The sequence below is a fragment of the Neopsephotus bourkii genome, unplaced genomic scaffold (assembly GCF_033783945.1).
Source record: "Neopsephotus bourkii isolate Nb327-2 ecotype Australia unplaced genomic scaffold, CSIRO-AGI_Nbou_v1 NB_1783, whole genome shotgun sequence".
Lineage (NCBI taxonomy): Eukaryota > Metazoa > Chordata > Aves > Psittaciformes > Psittacidae > Neopsephotus > Neopsephotus bourkii.
The window spans coordinates 1,101,376-1,121,462 of NW_026902257.1; the positions used below are offsets into that span (position 1 = coordinate 1,101,376).

General features: G+C 41.1%; 1 protein-coding gene across 7 annotated transcripts in view; it reads right to left on the reverse strand.

The window, feature by feature from the left end:
* ZMIZ1 (zinc finger MIZ-type containing 1) overlaps positions 1-20,087 on the reverse strand; it is a 344,499-nt gene that overhangs the window by 211,452 nt on the left and 112,960 nt on the right. For all 7 annotated transcript variants that reach the window (XM_061380030.1, XM_061380041.1, XM_061380032.1 and 4 more), the window contains exon 3: positions 13,554-13,636. The gene's annotated coding sequence lies outside the window, so the exon portion shown is untranslated. The remainder of the gene's footprint in view (positions 1-13,553; positions 13,637-20,087) is intronic.

Sequence of the window (20,087 nt, forward strand, 5' to 3'; positions counted from 1 at the left end):
CTCCCTTTGGGTATCTATGGACATCTCTGAGCTCCTCCTGAGCCTTCTCTTCTCCAGGCTGAACAGTCCCAGCTCTCTCAGCCTTTCCTCACGCATGAGGTGCTCCAGTCCCTTCATCATATTCATGGCCCTGCCTTGAACCCTCTCCAGGAGCCCTGTGTCTTGTATGAAGGAGCACAGCACTGGATGCGCTCTCTCAGTGTGGCCTCAGCAGTGCTGAGCAGACAAGAAGGATCACCTCCCATGACCTGCTGACAGTGCTCTGCCTGATGCAGCCCAGGATACTGTTGGCCTTCTTTGCAGCAAGGGCACTCAGCTGGCTCATGTTCAGCTTGGTATCTACCAGGACCCCTAGGTCTGTTTCTGCCAAGCTGCTTTCCAGCTGGGTGGCCCTCAGCAAATACTGGTGCCTGGGGCTGTTCCTCTCTCCAGGTGAAAGGCTTTGCCTTCATGAGGTTCCTGTCAGCCCATTTCTCCAGCCTATGTAGATGGCAGCAGGACTCTCTGATGTTATCAGCCATCTCCCCCAGTTTTGTGTCATCTGAAAACTTGCCTGGAGTACACTCCATTGCATGCTACAGACAGCTAATGAAGATACTGAATGGCACTAGAGCCAGTATTGACACATGGGGTACACTGGTACTGGCCTCCAACTAGACATGTGCCACTGCACTAACACTCTTTCTAGCAGGCAGAGCTTGAGGGAGGCAAAAACAATGGCACAGAAACCAAATTACTTTTTAACCCCTACCAGGGACTTAGCAGATCAGAGTTGAACAGTACTAAGGTACAGCTGGAAACCAATGTTTCCTAGCTGGCCATGTTCTATCAAAAGTGCCCTATAAAAAACCCTTACATAACATCTAATCCCAAGAGCTGTCACACTGACACTGATCTCCAGGATATGCATTTCTTACAAGTTACTCAGGCTCTTAGCCTTTATTCTTAGGGCAAGAAAATTGATAAGGTTCGGAGAAACAGTGTAAATATTTGCAGCAATACTGGTAGAGCCGTATTTCCAAACAAAGCGTTTAAGTCAAAAGAACTTTTTCTGTTAGAAAAACTTGTTTTGAATTCAGTTTTCTGAACAGTTTGATTTGACGTCTCTTGTATCCATGCATTACCAAAAAACATTGTCACGGCTTTAAGGTGATTCAGTGTGATAAGGATCGGAGCATATGTTTAGCATTCATGCCAATTTATAGCTTTGTAAGTTGAAGACAATTACAAGGGTTAATTACACAACAGCCTTCAATGCCCTTCTAAGTCTTAACCAGTTAAGGAACAGAACAGGTTTTTTTTCTATCATTCATTAGGAAGGATCTAGAGAATGACTTGGCTTATTGCCACAAGACAGCCAAGGCATGTGGCCTTAGAAGTCCCAGCATCACATACATGGAAAAAGAGGCTCAACAGAGACCAGTAAAGAGAGTGTAATGACAACGTGCACGCAGAGCAGCCCACTTCAGGTATTGATTTCATTTGCCTTTATTCTGAAAACATAAGCTAAGGGAGGCCTCTTCCTAAGCAGCAATTCTCAATGACATCTCAGACACTCCAACACTATCTGGAATTACACATCTTAATGACTGCACTATTTCCCTCTAGTTCATGCTTTTTTGACTCAAAGCTATCTTTGAACTCCAACTTCCTTCAGTCTCTCCAGTGAGAACAAAGCCTTTGATAGTTCTAGGGGTTTGGGGCCATGATGGAGAGGTAGGCACCATTCACAGTACTCTGTGTACAAGCGCTTTTTGCGCTTGTTGCTTTGTCACTCATGATTGCTTACACATGATTCACTTGTTTCATTTATTTATCAGGTCGCTATACCCATATGCTGCTTCTCCTCTTGGCTGGGAGGCCACTGTGTCACAACACAGAAACTTAAAGAACCACCTACTTAATGAAAATTAATTCAGCAGATGTTTCTCCTTTGCAATATGTTAGCTTGGTGCAAGTGGTTTTACACCTACTGAATATAAACACATACAGAGGTATTTAAGGTATTCTTCCATTCACACCACTTTTGAAGACTGAGAAGTCTAAATTCAAGAACATGAAAAGTTTTTGAAGATAGTGTGGCCTTATCACATGCACATTTTCGTAAGACACTTGAAATCCCAGACTGTGCCTGTACTTCACGTTTTATAAACATACGCATAGTTTTGACGCCTGAGCAATTATTTCCCATTTGATGCAGAGAGCATTAGAAACATGACACCTGGGCTCACACATTTAGCCTGAAGATTCGGGCTGATAACGCATATGTGTGCACACATGTTGCCAAAAAAAAAAAATAAAATAACTGCAAGCTTTCAAAAGTAAGTAGAAATGCTGCAAAGTGCAGCATCTCCATCAGAAAATATTACCTCTATAAATATTACAGTTCTGGTACCCTGCACAGTACGTTCCTGTTACAAGTAGTAAATTGGTTTTGCTTGTATATATATCCAAAGAAGTAAGTTTACTGGCTACAGAAGACAAAGGCAAAACCTTCCCAAAATGCTGGCTATTGTCACAGGTATATTCTTGACCAATATCGAAACTGAATCCAATCCACTAAGATGTTTGCAGAAGTCCAGCTACTTTTATGCAACAAAATGAGCAAATCTGGTTGATTCCCTTGTTTTGTGCATGAACCCATAATGTCATCAGGTTAAGAACCAGAGTAGCTACTGGTTACTCACAATCTTTAATAAGGCATAATTTGAGACTAATGTCTACAATCCTGCACCCCACTGTGGAGGAAGGGAATAACCATTGAAATGAAGCTCCACAGCAGACCTTCAATTCATCATTAAGGATTCACTCTGAGCAAAGAATTTTCATCCTACGAAGAACTGGAAAATGAACTTGATATCAGTTCAACTTCAGATAAATACTGCTAATACTTAAAGCCCTTTGACACTAGCTATTAAAAGAAAAGTTCTATTTATGCCAGACCTATTACTGAGGTTCCCTACTGAGGAACATAATAATTTGCTGGATGATTACTTTATTGTGTAATTATTCAGAGCTTATTATATACACAAAATCTCGTAAGATAATGTAGATTGTCTTACAGTCTTGCTATCTCCCTGACCAGTCCTTATAAGAAGATAGAGGCGTAAGTTGGCTTGACAAGTTTCTGGACCAAAACCATAGCTGGCAATGGTTCAAACTGACTGCACCCAAAAAGTAACGATGGATGCAATGGACAATGAAGCCCATGACCTAGACATTTGCCTTCAATGAGCTGGGAGGAAAACAGGCTTTAGCTTTGTACCACCAGTGAGAGCAGCATGATTATTTCAGTTGAGGAAGGCTGAATTATCTAAATCTTAGTGAAAAAAAGTGCTGCAGCTTCAGCAAATAAATTTAAAAGGCAGTACAAGTGGCACTGTAACATTAAGTGATGGGCTGCTGCTTATTTCTAGTGTGTATAGACTACAGTAAAACCTGCTATACAGTATGTGTCGGATAAACAACAAGGATCAATCCCATACGGTACTGCTTGCTGCTGTGTCCTGATAACAAGCGCATGTCCCTTACTTAGGAAAGGGAGACCCAGAAGATTTCCAGTGTGACATTGTTTAACAATACAGCTGGAATAAAGCTCTCTTCACAATCTCATAGATTTATGGGCTCATACATACTTTCTCAAGAGCAAAACTACTACTTCTTGTGCCACATTAGAAGGAAAAATGTGATTTTAAATCAGCTTTTACCTACAAGCTTCTGGAAAGCTAATATACAGATGTACAACTCTTGTACTTGCATATGTAATTAATACTTTACATTTTATACTTTCAATTTAAAATGACCATTCCCTAATGAGAAGTTGAGGCTATTTTTTGAAAGACCACCTGTAAAAATAGCTTCCAGGATCCTCAATGCTCCTTCCAGTATGTAGCAGCCAAACACACCTCTTGCCTCCAAGACTTTTCTAAGAATTTCCCATCACATGGAGTGTACAAGAAGAAAACGTGAATTACGACAAGGGAACTTGGCCTGTATTCTAGGGTAGAGGAAAACAAACTCTTCAAATAAGCAAACTGCTGTTGGGTTTCCCTCTCAACTACTTTGAGCACAGAAAGGGCACTGACATATGTCCTACTCACATGATGGCCACTCTGTTCATTGAAAACTTTACCACCCCCTGACTGACCTGCAGGTCACCACTGCCAGTCTCACCACTGGAAGTCAGATATCACTTCAACTTCACTTGCCTTAGCTTATCCTATTATTATTATTGGGTTTTATTTTTTCCAGGTGTTCACATCACCCCAAAATATGTAGTTAAAACCCAGTGAAGGAAAGACAAAGGAAGACACACATGGTAAAATTTACCGCCTATCAACCAGCTAGGCTACTTCTGTGATGATTATCTGCTTCTTGCAGAAACAATGATCCAGAACTACTATTTACATGTTTAAACTAACCCAGATCAGTTTGTCTCTAATGGCGCACGGAATAATCATGTGAATTATCTAGTTATCAGATCCGAACGGCAGTGACTTCTGCCAGAGGCAGCAATAAGCTGCTGAGAACACATGCTTTTCACAGTCTAATCTCTGTCTCTAAATTCAACCAGAGCTGTCTGAATGATGAGTACATTTGAAAAGAGGTTTCAAAATCGTTATGATGGGCCACACGCATGAATTTAGAAGGAATTTCTAAGGCACAAAGGGGAGAGAGGTGTCCATCTCCCTTGGTACATTCAATTGCAGGAGTGCCCCTGCCTCTTCAGAAGTTAATGTTGGGGATCTACTCTGGAAAGCACTCATCTTGGGGCTAAGCATTTTCCGCCATTCTGGAACCCTATTTACACCTGCCACAAAAGCAAAATATTTGGGTTTATGCACATATATCAATTGCTCTGATTCATACACAAAACACACAAACAAACCAAAACAAAACCCACAAACCAACCCTCAGGTGCTTTTTCCACCTACATCATCAGCCATTTGAGCCACCTACATCTGTCTATTACTCCCCTTTCCTTTGGTTACGCTCTCAGCATTTTCTGACAGTGCAAGCAGAGCACTGGTGATACAGGGACTGAGACAGAAGGAACACTGGTGAGTTAGGTGTAATAGTGTTTTTTAAAAACCCCTAATCTATGCATTTGGAGAGGCAAAGAAACAGAGATTATGTGATTCACCCTTGACATTCTGCCAGATAACTTCAATCCAGCAAAATGCCCCCTAATGACCTGAATGTAATACCATGGTGTTACAGTGTCATTTAAATACTGCAGGGTTCTTTCACTGGCAGTGCAGTCTGCAGACTTAATATGTGATGTATGGGATTATATTGCTACTAAAATATTACTTAGTGCTGCTGAAATTTCAAATTAATTCTGGGAGCTAAATCATTATTCAACTCTGTCTTTGCAGAGATACATTACCCTGGTTGCTTTAATAACAATGATTTTAGAACTAAAAGGTTGGTACTGTCTCTTTGAGGCTTGCTCAAACGGAGAAGTGGTCTCTAAAGTGTCAAGCAGATTAACGCAGCAATGCATGGATGTTTGTGACCAAGAAAATAATTTGAGAAAAATGGGCTCAAATATTAAGAGAGCTCATAGTGATGTGGCTGATGAATCATTCTTGTATTTCACAATAAAAGAAGAGAGTAGTCCAGTTTGCTCTATATTTATATACATACACGCTCATGTGTTCCCATCCATCTCCACTCTCCTCCACAGACAGATTTCTTAATATTTGAGGGGACAGATTCTTCCTGAAGTAAATAACACAACTTTTGGTAACTGATGAAACCAATCTATGCCAGCTAAGGATGTGGCTTTCAAGTCATTCTGAGCTCTAGCTTTCCAAACCTAAACAAACAAAATTCAGCTTTTTACAGCTTCTTCATATATAACTCCTGTTACTAAGAGTATTTTGTACCTTTCACTACAGCATTTCAACACTAAAATGGACAGATCCTTGACACTATACTGTAACCAATGTGCAAAGTAATTTGCTAACATATGATGTAAGGGAAAAGAGGATGGGCTAATCATAAAGGCAAACTTCTCCCCTCTCAAATGTCGCCCTTTTTTAAATGTGTTTGGATTAGTTTCGGTTTCCCAATTAAAATATCAGGCTGTTCACTTCTACAATAAAGTTTCTTATGTCTGGGAAAGATTCCCAAATTATATTGTAAAAAAAATAACAAGAACAGGGGTAAATGAGGAACAAGATGGGGCTGAAAACAACTTGTGGTTGTGAGTCTACATTTGGAACAATCAATTCTTCTCCTTATGAAAACTGTTACCTACTTCCTCATTCATTAATATTGTCCTTGTTTACTTGTGCAGCCAGGCCAAAGATTTTCCCCTCCCTCCGAATATAATTTCCTGCTATTGACAGACACATTCAAGTGGTAGATGTGCGTATGTCTGCATGGCATACTGCAGGCCGAGGCGAGCCTTCTTGGCCACCATCCAAGCCAGCTGTAAATGAGCCAGCTCCAAACTGGAAGCTGTGTAAGCACAATTAGCACAGCAGTAAGCCTGATCTAACACATCCTGCCAAGAGACCGAGCTTATTAGCTCAAGCTCAGCACAATGCTAACGATGGATATGGGGTTTCTGCTAGTTCATATCCACACAGAATGTGGCCAGCTGAAGATGAGCAGACCAAGTTCATGTCTGCCCACAAGATTATACAGGTGTAGATCCATGTTCTCCTCAGGTATACTCCTCTGCTACAAGAACAATTTGTTTCCCTCTACATGAACTCCTAGAACACTCTGACTGCAAACCAACAGGACCTGACTGAGTGCTGCAAGGAGATGGAAGGAATGGAGGTCTTCAGGTGGGAATTTCAGAGGAAGCATGAGAAAAAAGGCACCAGGTAGGAGAAAGGCACCAGAAATGCCAAAGATGTGAGAGAAGGGCAGAGTAAAGTACCGCAAGAGTCTACAAACTGATAAAGAGCACTCCACCTCTAGTTTCCCAGCTTCTATTAGGTCCAGGTCAATAAAAACAAAAAAAACCCACCCAACAAACCCAAGCCTTCATTACCATACAGTAGATGTTAAATGGCCATAAATACATTAATATGAAATAGTAAATGTTAAATCTCTGCATGGCCAGACATCTGTCCCACCGACCAAGGAAGAATGCACTCCACTTAGTGGACATTTGAACAGTCCAGAGGAGGAACATGCTCAGGACAAAAAATTGGTTATCAAACTAGGACCTGAAAAAAACAGCACTCTCTGATGCCATAGTTAATATTAAAGGAGCAGTGATAATCTGGTGGTTGGCAATAGTTTAGGAGAAACTTAAGTTTCTTCTAAATAGTGTAGGAGAAACTTACGGATTCAGAGCAAAACCAGACAAAAAATCAAATGATAGCAATGGAAATCACTGGAGGGCGTAGGGAAGCGTGTGCTAAGCACACCACCTGTAAAGATGTTTAAATTTAAAAGAATGTTTAAATTTAAAAGGATACTAATGAAACTATTATTACTAAACTATGTTAAACAGAAACTGGCCTGCAGAAATTAGTGAGCTTCTGCCCACCCAGTAAGAGAGCATATGGGCAAGAGGAAATGCCAGTAAAGTGCCTCGTTCAAAGGCAACAAAAGGAAACACCTTCTTATTCAATATGTAGTTATTTTGTCCAGTTCTCTGCCACTAGTGTTGCTGTGGCAAACACTTGGTATCTCTGAAAGGTGATGTTCATGCCTGTCTTCTTCTTCCTCTCACTCTGTTTGTAAGGCAACATTTTTAGTTTTCAGTTGTTTGAGCTTTTTACTGTATGGAACAGGTACAAGCAAGTGAGAGAAGGGACCCCACGTGACGTTGCAGACATACTTCTCGTGTTCATATTCTGCAGCTCAATTAGGCGTATTTTCACTTATGAGATTTAAGATTACATTGTGTATATGGAGGTTTTCCGTGATTTGTTAGCTCAAAATCTTTTATAAAGACTTAGGTTGACCTGTGGTGCAGAGTGCAAATTCTCAGCAAAGTTCAACTAGCACAAATACCTGGCCCTGATTGTCAGCTCGGGCCATACACCTGCTGGCATTTCACAGAGTATTTCCTGTGTTCTGGTAGCACGGATCTCAGCCATACATATCTTTATGATTCAAGAAAGCATTTGAACCACTGATAGGTGCTTCAAAAGATTTTTTTTCTTTCCTTTTCCCTGTCCTTTCATAAACTTCTAAAAACATGAACAAATCAAACTGGATTAATCATACCAGGTTAAGTGATGGACTTAGCCACAGACAAAAGAAAAACTGAGAGCTGAAATTACACTTGCATTGTTCTTTTGTCTTGAGAAAGAAATAAATCTTCTCTTTTCCCACTTCAAGCCTGAAAAAAAAGCTATACTATCATAAATATCAAGGCCTCATAAAAGGTGTGAAAAAACAGATCGACCTTGCATTTTCTAACCTTAGTAAGATTAAATAGAGGAATTTAGTTAAATGCTGTTCAATATGAAACATATTTTAAAAATCTGCAACAGCATTATTATTGCAGATTAAGTTAACCTTATTTAAAATGTGTCTATCATTTAAAATGCATATATAAGTCAATTGTTAACAGACTGTTCTGAAACAGGTTCTCAACTTACACACATGTATCCAATATATCTAGAATATGTCTAATATATGCAACATACGTATGTGTAAGCTATACAAGTTGAATTACCCATTCAGCCCCTTTCATTACATATGCTTTCAGTGAAAAGATACAGATTCTTGACTTGTAAAGCAGCTGATCTAAAATACCCTAGAAGAACACATTTCTAATAGTTGGAAAATACCACTGAGGTGATAAACAAGATTAAGAGGAAGCGGGAGGATAGAGAGGTAAAATATTTGCCAGTCAGCTACAAATACTTTTGTCCTGAACAAAAATAAATATTCAATGAACGTACTATTTCTTTTGGAAATACATCCTTGCACAGAGGAATGCAAGCTAGCATCTTTTACAAGGCTGTAGGAATCTTGTCCCTGTCACCATAAAATAGGGTTAGTACTGGATACAGCAATCTCCCATGCCGTCACATGATAAACATGTGGAATATTGATTCTATTTGGTGTCCCTTCAAAGCAATACTTTCTTACAAAAAAATAAATAAAATCAAAAAATCAGAAGCCATCAGCCAAAGGAAGTACCTCAGACTAAAAGGCCTGTCTATGCTCAAGATGTGTACATTGCTTTTTCTTTAGACAAAATAAAACCAGGATAAACTGCAATGTGTCTGCAGAAGGTTCTTCTATTTTTAACCAATACTGTCCTGCCAGTATCAATTCATCCAGATAGAGAATCCTTCATTAAAAATATAATTTATTTTGGTTGCTTTTCACTATGCCGAAGTGACATCTTTCCCAACCACTGTCAAAGGCAATTAAGAACAGAGCTTTTGAGAACAAGTTTCAACCATGGTTCCCAATGGCTTGCCTCAACAAAGTTTCCTTATAAAGGCTTGGGAAATCTTAGATGGCAAGGGGCAAAATGAAATGGCATAGAAAGTATTATTCAGATACAGATATTATCATCATAAAATTATAAAAAGTCTTTGCACATTCTCATAAAGGCACAGAAGCTACAAACCAGTGAGATATACTAAGGAACAAGATTAAAACACTAGAACACCTCCAAAAAAAGGGACGCTCTTGTACATTATTTCTGCTGCCTAAAGAACTTAAGGTGCTACAGCTTTTTACCAAAAGCACAGCACTGAAGACAACTCACATCAGAAGTTACCAATATCTTACTCAGATTTCTTGGGTAATTCTCCACATTTTTACACCTTCACTTGGAAAAAAAAGCCACATACACAAGCAGACTTGTGTATGTGCAACTTAAACCAGAAGTCTGTTTTTGAATCATGACTTGCTTTTACAAAAGATAATTTACAAATACCAGAGTATTTATAGTTAAAATGATTGTGGAAACTATGTTCTTCCCTACATGTAGCAGTCCAACAGCTTCTCTAGTTACAGACTTGTAGGCACCACCATTCTAGACTAGCCCAATCCAGATGACTTTGACCAATTATTGCTGTATGTGTTTTATGCCACAGGATCCAGTAGTTTTCTACCAATAACCACCAAGGTAAATAGGGGGGAAACAAGGACTCTCCATTCCCCCACAGTCACCATTCCCCAATACCGACATGACAAGGGGCAATGCACTCAGTGGTAACATTACCAGTTCAGCTGTCTACCTTTAGACTCAAAGCATGCCTCAAGCCAGCTTTAGAGATTTGAAATTGCAGAAATGCAAACAAAACTGACTCAAACATCAGTGGCCTAGACAGCAATTGCTGTAACCCATCTTTCTACCCCTACAGCATGGGAGAAGTTCCAAAACTATCACTATGACCACCTCAAACAGTTCTTCCCATTTTCTTTCAGACAGGAAGCTGCCCCTATTTTCTTCCATCTATTTCTGTTAACAAAGCTGGTTTTGGGAGGGACAATTCCCTTTCCTCAAACATTCAGCCTTTTTTCCTGTTGTGTCTTTGTCTCACTCTTCCTACGCCAACACTCTTTCAAGGAAAGGGAGAATCTACTGTTTCATAGCTTAAAGGAACACTCTAAGGCAAAACCATGTTGCCTTTTAGTAATTTTTGATGCAGTTAATAATCTGACTCAGCAACAAGCCCACCTGGATGTGGTCATAAACCTTCCACTGACTATGCCCTCAGCAGCCTCATGTAACACACAGCCACATCGCTAGGGTGATTTTTTGCAGCAACAAAGCTGGCTCTGGCTGCTTGTTACCCTTTGCATTGCCCACTCCCTACCCCTCCTGGTTGCCTTAGGATAACTTAATGGTGCTGTGTAGCAAATGGAGTTGGTTAAGTTAAAAATAGTCCATTGATCCTCCCCCTCCCTCCCCATTTTTGCCAGGTTATTTTTAAAACGTATCAGTTCTCTGCCCTTGTTCAACAAGCAGCTGAGTTCGGCTGGAAGGGGAAGGGATGAGGAGGAGGATAAGGTGCACCTCTACCAGCCCAGGGGTGAAAGAAAGAGTGCAGGGTCTCCTGCAGCCCACTTTGCCACCAAGACGTAACATGTCCTTGACATTACAGACTAACACAGAGATCCTCACAATCCTGATTTTAGCTGGTGTTTGCAAAGTCTCCAAAGGAGCATGTGCCACTCCTACAGTTAGAAAGAAAAGGTTTGCATAATATTAACCCTCATATACCAGGAGCCAGAACTAATTCTCTGCTTTTCTCTTTTGACTTGGGGATTCTATGCTGCTGCAGCAGGACTTAGAAAATGGCTCTTCACTGTAACCTTTTTTGAGTGCTCATCTTCTGTTTGCATTACTCTAGCTTGCAAGATGACAGCTATCAAGTCAGATTACTGAATGCCACTCACAGCAATACATGCCAAAAGTAAACCAGCAACACCATCTAAATAGCGGTGTTAGGCTTAATATGTAGGTTGGCAGGTATTACATTAAGTAAAAAATAATTCTAGACAAATTCAGCAATTAAAGGTAGTGCCAAAAAGCTTTTAACTTTTTGCTTGGAAAAAACAGATGAATTCTTAAAATCCATTGGACTGATCAGATAAAAACTCTTCTGGATAAAAACTCTTCTGGATTCATAAAGAAACTCCACACCTAAAGTGTAATTAATGTAGGCTGCCAAAAAAAGGAGGAAAACGAGGAGAGGGGGAATATAATAATTAAAAAATAAATCCTCCTCACCCTCCTGTTCTTTCTGTGTGTTTATTAAGCCTCCGGAAATACCATGGCAAACATTCCAGCTCTACAGCAGCGAGGTCACGTGACCCGCAGGCACAGCAAGGAACTTCTTTCCCAAGTTCCCTCACAAAACAGTGATTTCCTTATTTTATTTTATTTTTTTTTAATACACACCAGGATCTAAGTCCAGGGAAATCTCCAGGAAATTTTCAGGAATACAGTTTTGAAACAGGGTGGGGTTTGGGGTGGGTTTTTTATTTATTTGCTGTATTTCTGTGCCTGCACACGCCATTTTTTATAATTAAAGACCGAAGTCTTAGACCTACATTCAGGAAGCATAAAATAAAACATACTCTTTTAAGGCACCAGTAAAAACTATTTGTAATGTCCTCTAAATCTCCTATAACAGTTACAATCAGTACTATTGTATTTCTTAATATAACAAGATCTTTCCCTGGCAAAAATCACAGCTGTTAAAACCTCTCCTCCTCCTAGTCTTTCAGTATGATTTTAGTTAGAACTATTAATGAAAGGATTTATGCACATGAACTTTACTAAACATTATGAAAAAGTACTCAAAATGTGAACTTGAATAACAACCTTCCAGTTTTTACATGTGTAAGTACTTAGAAGTAATAATTTTAAATGTAGGAGTATGGATGAATCATAACATAATAGTTGAGTATCAGTTGAAATTTCTGTTTTGTCTTGAAACAAAATAGAAGAAAGCATCACTGTACAAAAAGGAAAACAGTCCTGCAGTACAAAAGCACAGCCAATGGCAGGCACACACCACTAACTTGCTTTTGTAGCCATGTCAAAATGCTTCTAATTATCAGAGGTAAAAGAGGGATGGCATTTCTGCTGGAAGCAAGTTTTACACTTCAGTCTTTCCTCTACCCCTTCTTTCAGCCTATAAATATTAGTCTTACACATTTTTCTCCTATACAGCTCACGAAAAGGTTGAGTTTTTCAAGGCTGAGAGCAGACAGAAATGTTCATCAAGAAATGCCTTCAGGTCAACTCTCTGTAACTCATCAAGTGCAGCACTGAAAATACGGATGAGGGGGAGGGAGGATTATGTGAGCAGGGTAGAGCAGATCATTAACTTTTTTCCTTTTGGAAATGGGTTCAGTTATCATCCATGCTCTCTGGTGGTGATGGTCACAAGGTACTGAGTCCTCCTACCCTAATTTCAGTTGCATTCAGAACAGCTACAAATGCATGAAAGTGTCCTGAATGCTATTTCCCAGTATAAGGAAATGTTGCAGGGATGTGACAAGGAGTGAAAGTGGAGATGACCCACATAACAGTGTAAGGAAAGGCAACTGGTCCACAAGGAAACTAATATGTGGACCAAATTCTTGAGAAGCTCTGAACTGCACTGGAAATAAGGCAAAGATGATATTACCTCTTGGTGGGGGGACAACAGAAACCCTGGAGTGCCAACTGTGTTTTATTTCTGTACAACAGCTGGACATGAGCTATTGAATACATTATTGAAACTACTGCTCATTTCTGCTCAGGGATTTCTACTTTGTTTATTATAAATACACATTTATTGGCAGCAAGTAGAACATATTACTCCCCCGTTTTATAGCTCGAATGGCTCATGCAAAGAGTAATTTGTTTGTATTCTGTATCAGGATCAATAATGTACCAGTGATAGCCCAAGGAATGTTTATGCTGAGGGCTTGGCTTGCAGTGTTTTGCTGTTGCAATCAATTGACCAAACAGGACTGCTTCTTAAAACAACAAATAAACTTTGATAGTGACCAGATCAGCCCCTAATGCACAAAACAGGATGCAGCATCTGGAAAAAGAATGAAAGCTCACAAGTGTGTTTACTGCCTGATGGTGCATAAAGCTTTCCTACCTGAATTTTTCCCACTGGCCTTTCTTCCTCTCGGTAGCCAGGGACTGTTTCCTCAACGCCCTCACATAACAAGTTCCATTTACCTGCAAAAAAAATACAGACACTTCATGCTTCCCTTCTCCTGCATAACATGGTAATATTCAAAGCAGCTCACTGAACAGACCTGAAATGAAGAGCATTTAGGAATACCAGGAACAAGCCTGAAGGACCAGATGTGAGGCTGAGTCGAGGTTCCAGCTCAGCTCTACCACCCTCAAGCTTTTAAGACTCACTCTAGCAGTTTAAGTCTTACAGGGTTTTTTGCCTGTAACAACGAGACAAGGAAAAGATAACAAGAATTCTGCTGAGGTTTATATCAAAATTTCCTGAGCCAAATGGTAATATTTCTTTACAGTTAAAGGTCATGCTGAAGTCTCTTTTATTCTCTTTATAAATGATAAATCACTGACTGTTGTGAGCCAAGCGCCATTAAAAAAAATACCCCAACCCCCAAACTCTGCTCAGGGGAATATGCCAAACACCTCAAAACCACCATGCTGTCTGCAGCAAAACAAGACAAGTTTACGGATTACGTTGGCACAGCAGTATGACTTCTAGGAAATGCTTTTTAATTATAAAGAAATACTGCGAAGGGAGACAGAGAAATGTTTACGGGCAGCATGTATCTTGTTACATGCTGTTTCAGCAGGCAGACAAGGTGTCCTTACAGCCTCACTACTAGGCTCCAAGCCTCAGCAAATATTGAAGAAAGCAACATGATGGCTACATTTTCCTTCTCTTTTGACTAACTACCAAATAACTTTCATGAAAAAGAGTTTTCCATTAAACATGAAAAAGCAAGTATTAGAGAAAAAGAATAAGGCACACAATCCACAGCCAGTCCAGGTTCCTCCCCAAGAACCAGATTTGGGAGCAGACACTTCTATCACAATTCATATGATGCAAAAGTCAGAGGAGATGTAAATGCGGAAGAAAAACCTCAAATTATTGCAAATAACTTGTTAGCTGCATTCATCTGTTCTGCAGTCGTATTTATTCTGTTCACTGATATTCACAAAGAATAAAAACATGTCTGAAAACTATAGGTTAGAAGCAGTCATCCCACCCCAACACTTGCAGTGCCACCAAGGGACTGTCTGCTTCAGACAGGAGCTTTGCTGGTTTTCTTGCCTCACAACAAAGGGCAATTTTAGAGAAGTTACGTATTGACAGGCACCCTGGGTGAATGATTGGCTTTTAAGGCCTCATTGAACTGTGAATGTTTTCCCCTGGAACATATTTATTCTCATCCAGAAGTTTTCCCCAGTGCTTTTGTACTGCTTATACAAGCCAGGAAAAACATGTTAATTGATTCAGATTTAGTATGTGTTAACATGACTTTCTCAGCTAATGCAGACAGGGTCTTTAATGAAGTCAGAATTAGTTATTTATCCAACTTGCAAGTTTGATCCTCCAAAGGATAAACTTTTGTTCCGCCTGCCCCAGGAGCTGGGTACCCGTCCAGGTGCAACAGGATGTGACATTGGCAAATTGGGCTGTAGCATTTCTTTGGCAGCTTAAACTTTACATCTCACTTCTCTCTCCTGGATGCTTGTGTAAGTTGTCCAACCCCGCATTTGTGCAGCTGCATGGTTATCTGGATTGGGGGAACTAATTTCTCATAAACATCTGTGCCAATGCAACACAGGGAGCAGGCACAGGTCAGGAGTGATCAGCCGCAATGGCAGAGGGTAGGAACAGAGGCTGTTTAAACCAGCTTAAACCGCGCTACTGCAATACACAGAGCCAACGTTTTGCTCCCCTCCTCTACTACTCCTTCAGTTCTGCCCCTCTGTAAAACTGACACCACAATTCCCATTTTGTTTCATAAAGCACCTCTCAAAAGCGCTATCCTACTAATATGTCTGTGAATTTACATCACAGACCACTTTTTGTAAATCAGGTCCAAGCTGATTCTAAGGACATCTGTCTCTACCAGCATCTGCTCCCTAGTTTTACCACGCAACCTTGCCCATGGGCTGTACCACCTGCCCCACCATTGCCCCTGTCTGTTCCTGGCCTTCATAGCAGCCCCAGCTCTGCCAGCACACTGCACAGGAACCAGTTTCTGATGATAAAATCAGCATTTTATTAAAGCATGGTCTCTTCTCTCATCCTGTTTCTAGGGAGATCCCCAAAACAGTCTCACTGTACAGTCTGGGGTAGCAGACTACACCTGAAAATGAGAACAGATGAGGGGGAAAAGGACAGCTGAAGAGACCTTAAACCTAGCATCAGTCACCCTTCTCCAGCTGTGAAACCATGGCTTCACTGTGACACAACACGGTGCCACGCAACCTCCACCCTTTTCACATTCATACCCAGTTCACGTCCCATGACGCAGCTGCACAAGCGGGCACTGAAATGCAACAGATCCTCACAAATACTCACCGGTGCCCAGTAAGGGAGCTGCCAGGTGTGAACAGGAAAGAGCATGGAGGGGAACAAGCAGCACCCAGCCAGAGATTATTTCCTGAGCTTCCAGATCCAGCAGAGGGAGCACAAAAACACAGGGTTTTGGCCAAATGCTTTTTTGGCTATGAACTGCTTGATGCTTGGGATTCCAGGCATTTTGTATGAGATTATTTCTATAGCAATGCGTATGTGGTGCATTACAACCACGCAACAGACAGAACCCTTGCTCTGAGTAGATTACACCATAAAAATCAATACGGTGAAGGAGAGGACCAATACAAACAGGGAAGGCTGCAGGTGGTGAGAGGAGGAAGGAGAGCAAACACAGAAGGGCTGCCAACTCTGGTGATTTGATCATGACTCCTGCAATACTAGGCCTTCTTCCTAAAGGCAGCTCTCCAGAGTCTCATCATCACATACAAATTTCAGCTTTCATATTTTTGCTTGCCTTTTTTTTTTTTTTAAAGGCTGTATCTCTAAGTTTCCAAAGTTTGAAAGCAAAGCTATAAAGGTGGCCTAGGTAAACCCCAAAGACTCAGAAACTGGCAAAGTACAAGAATCCCCAAAATTTGTTACCTGCATGTTGTGGGCAAAACAACCTAAACTCAGGGAGCTTTACTTAATTTTACTTTATTTATTGTCAACACATTTTAATTACTGCCTGGGGAATTGTGTGGGGAAAAAAGGAAACTAAGCAGTTCAGCAAACACTGAGGGAAATTTTTCCTCCACCTTCCCAAGGCTCAACTTCAGCCAAACACCTTTTCTCCTGACCCCTTTCCTAATCTAACTTCCCTTGTTTCTGCCATGCCTTGCACTCAGTCCAGTCCAATGCCTTTGGTGAGGCAACAAGCAGCAGAGGTGGCTGTGGGCTGTACGCTCAGTGGTTTGTCTGCTCCTCCCCACTTCTCATTTGTCCTTCCACCGCTCCTTGCTGCTCTACTCGATTTCCCATCTGACCCTGGCCTCCTCCTCCACTAGTCCCAGTCTGCCAAGGATGTCCTAGCTCCAGCCTGGGGCAGCCACGGTTGCACAGGAGCATTCCTGAAGGGCAGCCCAGGCGATGTCCCCCTCCCTGCAGCCCCTGCCACCAAACCCAGCAATTTAGGCCCAATATTCCATACAGTTTCAACAGTTCTCTTTTAACATGGCATTCTGGTTCTTAGTGATTCTGCCAAGATGAATCAATGGAAAAGGTCAGTATACATAAGGGAAACACCCAGAGCAAACTGTGCATCATGGCAAGTCTTAAAAGCATGTAAGAAACACTGAAGGCGAGAACTGGAAGAAATCCAACAATAGGGAGGCAACACAGAGTTCATCTTTAGGCCTCCCACATCTCAGCTGTAACATTGCAATGGACTTGGGTTAAGCACAAACAACTTTCCCTGCTTTCTCATCCCATCCTGGTCCCACCTGGTACCTGGCAGTTCTGAGAGACAGGTTTATTATAGATGTTCTTGGAGCATCATAGATCTTCCTAGAGCCCTGTGTCTCAGCCTTATCCTCTGAGGAAAGCAAGAGGAACCTCAGGATATCTCACCGTTTACACCTCAGCATTCAGCCTGCACTGGACTTGAGCTGCAAAACCTTCAGCTCCCAGAAACAAAATACCATTTGGCGTCTACATACCCAAGCAAAAATTAGGAGATAGCAAATATAAAACACAGATAAATCCCTGGAAACCAGAAATACTGCAAAGATAGACATAAGTCTGCCGTACAATTTTCTTATGGAAACACATAAGGCAGGTGCAAATTCCAGGTATTTTCCTACTTTCACAATTTCTTTCCAAGTTCCAGCACTATTCCTGAACTACAGAATATATTCAAACCCAAAATTCCTGTAAAACCACAGCATGGTTTTGAAACTGTGGTTTTTAAAACCACAGAATCCCAAGTTCTCATTTACCCAGGGCTGTAACTGGGTCATAAGTGAAGAATACAAAGGGCTGTCCTTCCTAAATAAGCTTACTGATAAACAAGCATACTTCTGCTAAACAGGAAATTTTAAACACTTCTATACAGTTTAAATATTATATGCAGTCCTTGTTAGGTACCACAATTCTCTATCAACTCAGGAGTTTTCACAGACTTGAAATGCTATTTTGGAATTCTAAAGCAACTCAAGACCAACACTGACTGTATGCCTGACAAGCAGAGGATGCTGTCCTCTGCCGAAAAAGGGAGAGTCTGCTAGATTTATGAAAGAGAAGCATAAAATACTGCTAAAGTAAACAATGCAAAATAGGTGGGGGTTTGGAGAGGTGAAAAAGAGAGAGACCCTAAGCTTAGTGGAGGTTTGTGCGATCCTTTCCTGGGCAGAGACAGAGTAAGAGCAAAATAAGACAGAATCCTGTTAGTATTTCAATTTTTGCTTTACTTTTCACTGGGGTAAAAGCAGAAGTTTTGTTTATTCAGTCACTATTTCCTCTATTAGTTTTTCTGATTTTTAACAAAAGTTTATGCTTAGTTTCTTTTCCCTTCATAAACAGAAATGACACCCATCTCAAACTTGTATTTTGCATTATTTCAAAAAAAGAAAACATAACCAAAGTGCACTTTTTTTCAGATGTAGAGGCCATGAAGTTGTAATTTACTCACTTTGAGATGGAAGGGAATGTCAGGTTTGTGTTATGCCCTACATATAGAAGGCCTACCAGAAGCAGTAAGCAGTATCATGATTTCCAGTTCAGAACAAAACCAAAATCCTTTGCTTCTCCCAACTTCACAAAAATCTAATTATTAAAAGAACTGCTTTTCCAGTCCAGCTCTCTTTTCCATGCTGCAACTGAATTGAAGATGCACCTAGAGCACCTAAAGCCACAGACCCAACATTGCCACTATCCATGTCTTTGATCTCCTGGGAACCCTGAAGTTCCTGGGGCAGCACTGCACCTTGCCGCACTTCTCAGCCCCACATCCCAGATTCAAAGGCTGCAAAGGAGTCAGCAGGCTGATCTGGAGATCCAGCACCAGGAGGGAGGAAGGGGTGTAAGCAGGAACAGGGAAATAGGACTGGAAGGACGGGCACTTCAGTGCATCTCTCTGAAGACACGCGCCACAAATTTGCTGTTAAACAATAACCTCATGCAAGTGGCTTTGGCCTGAGCTGAAGTGAGGCAGATTTGGTGCGCCCACTCTGTGCCAGGGAGCCAGCCAGGGTGCAGCTCTGTGACCCTCAGCCAGGCCACTCCAGCCTACGAGCACCACAGCCAGAAACAGCAAAAATCAGCCCGGGGGAGATGAATCAAAAACAATTAGAATTTGCAATTCGTTACATTTCACAAGTGACCATCAGAATAACAGCTCCTACCTGGTCTGCAGCAGACAGTAGCATACTTGAGGGCAACTGTTTACAGCAGAGGGCTGAGTTGCCAACTCACAGGCGTAGGATAATGAGCACTATTAATCTTGGCTTAAACTGAGCCATTGTTCTGGAGATTGGACATCTCTTGTAAAATCCCATTACTAGAGACCATTTGCCATTTACTTCCGTTGCAACATTTTTAGTTTGTTTTGTTCTATTTTAGAAAAATTTCCCCTTTTCCTTATATCCCATTGTGCTTACAGGGCCTTAAACAATAATCCACTCAAGTACAGCCATGGAAGTGGTTTGAAGGAACAAAGGCTGCTTCTGGCATAGCCAGTGCATCTGATCTCGCTACATACAGCTGCTTGCATATCCTCTGCAGATTTGCAGAGCACTACAAGCCACTGATTTCCTTCTGCTTCTCCTGGGTGTTGGATAAAAAATAAACTGTGGGCAGGAGGATTCTACTAAAATTATCCTTGAAGCATCGAGTAAGGGTGCAGGTGAGTCATAAGCAAGTTCTGCAGCTAATCTTGCTAAAGGAATACGCAGCAGAAGGCTGACCTGAAAAGAAAGCGGTATGCATGAACAAGATAAATAAATAAAAGCAGAAATCTAACTCCAGGGAGGCGATGCAGTGGAAGCAGAGTGTCTCAGCTCTGCTAAAGAAGATTATTGCCACATCTAGCAGTTAGCACCCACCCAAGTAGTGTGCCATCAATTCTCAAACAAGACTAACAGAACAGCGAGACAGGATTAGACATGCTTG